Below are 4,008 nucleotides of genomic sequence, written 5' to 3'. Positions count from 1 at the left end.
GTTCCACCACTTCCTTAGGTGACAGGTTCCTTGAAGTGGGCTCTGGGAGAGCTTGGTCCTGGTTGCTGGTTGAGGTGAATTCTATGATTCTAGGATTTATTTCTGGTCTGAGCAGTGCAATCACCTGCTTAATGTAGCTATACATTTAATCCAGGAAACAACCAACCATTCCACAGTCTCTCATTGCACTTAACCCTTTGTCTCTTTAATGGTGCTGATAAAGGACAGAGGCTCTTACTGTGACCTGTCCTTCAGCAGGGCTCAGCCAAGAGCTTCCCTCCCCAGCAGCAGCACAGGGGCTCCAGGGCCAGTCCTGCATTTCTTGTCTAAATGCAGATTTAGGGCTGATTTTCCAATGCAACAGCACTGCATTAGAGGCTGTTTTCATGCTGATAACAGCTGTCCCTTGGGGAACACAGGCAAGGCTCAGCACAATGTGACAGGGGCTGCAGAGCAGTGGCACAGGCTCAGACAAGCTCAGCAGCTCCCTGGGCACTGGGAGGAGAAATGACTCCCATCTGACTCCCAAAAGACTCCCAGCTGCCATCAAACCTACCTGGGGGACAGGGAGAGGGAGAATAACTCCCTGCAGGGCAAAAGTGGCCTCGGGGACAGATGTTTCCCACTGCTCCATCCCTGGGGTTGGGGAGTGTGGAGCCCCCTGTGCAGTAAAATCCAGCCTGGCAGGGACCTGATGGAGCTGCCAGCTCTGAGGTGGCACAGAACCAACCTGGAGGAGGGGACAGAACCAAGGTCAGCATTTCAGGGGCATCAGAACCAGTCACAGCACCACTGGGTTTCCCTGGGGATCTTGGCAAAAGGGGATAAAGCACAGAGGTACAAAAACTCCAACCCAACAAACTTGGGCAGGAAAAAAAAAGACTCTTCTCCTACCTGGAGGGCAGGGAAGAGGAAGAAATGATCCTGCAGGACAAAAGGTTCCTGCTTGGCACAACCCAACAGATCCAGAAGGTGGGGCTGCCATCCCTGTTAATGGAAAAGACACAGCCTGAGATGGAACACGGGAATTGCAAACATTATTGCAAAAACCTTATTGGGAGAGCTCAGGAAGAACAGAACTACAGCACTGAATTAAGGAAAATAAAAAGGGGAAAAAAGCCATCTTGAACCTGATTAGGTCTTTTGGGTGACCCTAATATCCTCCTCAAAAAACAACCATCATCACAATTTATTGTTCCCCTTCATACCTGAGTAATTCCCAGGAAACACTGGTTTGCTTGACGTGGATCCAGGTGGACAAAACCACCCAGGCATGCACAGTCCATCTGGCCTTGCCAGGCCTGGCTTGGAACAGACCTTTCCAGGAGGGCACAGCTGGCACTTGGAAGCATCCCCGAGATTTAAAGCTTCACTGTAGGTTCCAGGAGGACAAGGATATTGTGTGGCAAATTCTGTATTCCTGGGGCAATAATGACCTAGGGAAGAAAAGATGGTTTCATAACAGTTAACACATGCTGGTGACAGCCTGGGAAGAATCACCCATGGAATTCCCTTCTTCTCTTTCTGGGAAGGACTGACTGTGGGCCAATCCTGCAATTTGTCACTGTGTGCCACAGAAACATCCCAGGGGTTGCACCAAATGAAGGGATGAGGGCTGAGGTTGAGCAGGCTGAGGTTGGGGAGGTGTAGTCACACCCACCTGCAGGACAGGCTGTGTAGTTTGCAGAGGCAGACGTGCAGTAAAAGCCTTCTGGGCACCCCAGGCACTGTGCCATCCCCCAGGATGGGCTGTAGGTCCCTGCAGGGCAGGGCTGGGCTCTGCTGCTCCCCGTCACACAGTGATGGCCAGGGGGACAGGGACCTCCACTGACTGTTGTCTTGGAAGAGAAACCCCAGTTACAGCCTGAAAACTCAGAGGCTGCCCTTGAAAAAGGTCTCTGCCAGATTCCACTGGTGAAGAGGAGTATGAAATCCTGTGCTCACCCCTCAGTCTCCCAGGCTGCACACCTATCTTTTTCCAAAATAAAAGATGAGAATTCTGCCCATAATAAATCTCAGTGGGCTGTGGCACAAAGCCAGTGTCTTGTCGAGTTACCATCTTTACAAATTCATCCTGTATTTTGCCTCAGAGGAAGGCTGACAGAATCAGCATTCTAATCAAACTCAGGCACTCCCAACCTCTGTAATTTTAATCAGATTTGGCATTCCACTCTGCTCTGCAGCATCAACATGCAAAGAGAGAGCTACTTTTGCCCAGCTTTGAGATGTAAAGCTCAAAGAAGACCATGTGTGTCTTGTCATCTCTGGCCTCTTTCACTATCAATAAACCAGATATACCTGATGAGATGATGCAGTAAAAGAGAGTTTAATCCAGACCCAAAAAACTAAGGTGCCCTTATGGTCTTCAGTTTCACAGACATGATATTTTGTAGTATTTATATCACAAGCACAGCTTACCCTGGGAGGTTTAGGAGAAATGGTTCCTCCACTGCAATAGAATCCAGCCTCACATAATCCACTTGGAGAGACAAGTCCAGTCCCATCACAGAAATATCCTGAAATTAAAAAAGGACCATAAACTAAAAAGACCATAATGATATTGATGATCCTTGTGGGAATATCCTGTGACATTGGCCACACAAGACAGACAACAGCAAGTACAGAGTGAGGAAATATTCACTGAAGCACCACGTTTGATGTCACCCACAGCTCTTCTCCTGGAGATGCTTTCACTGGGAGTGGCTGCAGGTGCAGAGCTTCCATGCCTGAACAAACAGCCCTTGTGTCATCTCTGAGTGGGAAAACAGCTAGAGAAAGGCTGCAAAGGGAAACTCTCAGCTTGCACTTCACTCTGAGTATCCACTTATGTGGGAAAATGGCAGATTCAGCCTCTGTGTGTTCTACCAACACCTCTCTCCAAGCAAGCAGTGCTTCAGGAGCGCCTGCTCTGGAACCACAGCTCCTCAGAGACCCCAAAAACAGCTCAAATCTCATCAATCCTTTCTTCCAGCCTTGTACCTGCATCACACAGGAGGCAGCCCTCGATCCCAGTGTTCCCAGAGGAGCTGCTGTAGTGACCAGGAGGACAGGGCTGGGGGAGGGCAGAGCCCAGGGGACAATAAGCTCCCTCGGGGCACGTGTTCCCCTGGAGACCATCCGTAGGTGTTGGGCTGGAGGCACCTCCAGTGCAGTAAAACCCAGCCAAGCAGGGCCCTGTAACGTGGGGTTGCCCTGCAAGTGCACAGTAATGCCCTGAAAAGCAAAATAATGCCGTGAGTAAGAGCAGAAAAATCCAGAAAGGCACTTCAGAGGCACACAAACCCCACCCACTGGACACCAAACACACTCAGTGCCCGTTGTCACACGTCCTCCTGTCACCCTGCTGAGGGATCTGTGGTACCTGGCTCGCAGGGGGTGCAGTGGGACCTCAGGCTGCTCCCAGGCTGGGGGTTGTAAGTCCCTTTGGGACATGGGAACTGAGCTGCAGAAGCAGTACCTGCAGGGCAGTAGTGACCAGCTGAGCATTCGTTCTCCAAAAAGGAAGAGGAATTTTGGGGGCAGAAGAACCTGGTCCAAAGAGAGATTAAAAAAAAAATAAAAAAGAAGGGAAAAATTTTCCTAGTAATATTCTATTCAAGTAATATATATTATTATATACCATTACTATATTTTGTATTCTATATATTTTATATATATGTATAAAATTAGTAACATATAATACATAATACATAGTAATATATAAAACAAAAACATAAAACATAATAATATATAATATATAACAATATATAATAATTACAATAATATATAAGAATAATTACATATAATATATATTACTAATATATAATATTAGTAATATATAATATTAGTAATATATAATATTAGTAATATATAATATTAGTAATATATAATATTAGTAATATATAATATCTAATAAAATAATAATATACAACATTACTAATATAATGATATCCAATAAAATAATAATATATAATATTAGTAAAATAATAATATCTACTAAAATAATAATATACAATATTAGTAATATAA

At 45.7% G+C, this 4,008-nt stretch overlaps 1 long non-coding RNA gene across 1 annotated transcript; it reads right to left on the bottom strand.

Annotated features, from left to right (window-relative positions):
- Positions 1-626: 626 nt before the first annotated feature.
- LOC127482306 (uncharacterized) lies at positions 627-1,344 on the bottom strand. Its single transcript, XR_007908501.1, has 3 exons — positions 1,209-1,344; positions 895-987; positions 627-730 (listed from the first exon to the last, which is right to left on the bottom strand). It is a non-coding gene; the product is annotated as an uncharacterized LOC127482306 (long non-coding RNA).
- Positions 1,345-4,008: the final 2,664 nt, after the last annotated feature.

Source organism: Manacus candei, unplaced genomic scaffold (assembly GCF_025592945.1).
Source record: "Manacus candei isolate 608988 ecotype Guabito, Panama unplaced genomic scaffold, ASM2559294v1 h1tg000086l, whole genome shotgun sequence".
NCBI classification, from domain to species: Eukaryota; Metazoa; Chordata; class Aves; order Passeriformes; family Pipridae; genus Manacus; species Manacus candei.
This window is presented reverse-complemented; position numbering and strand designations above follow the sequence as displayed.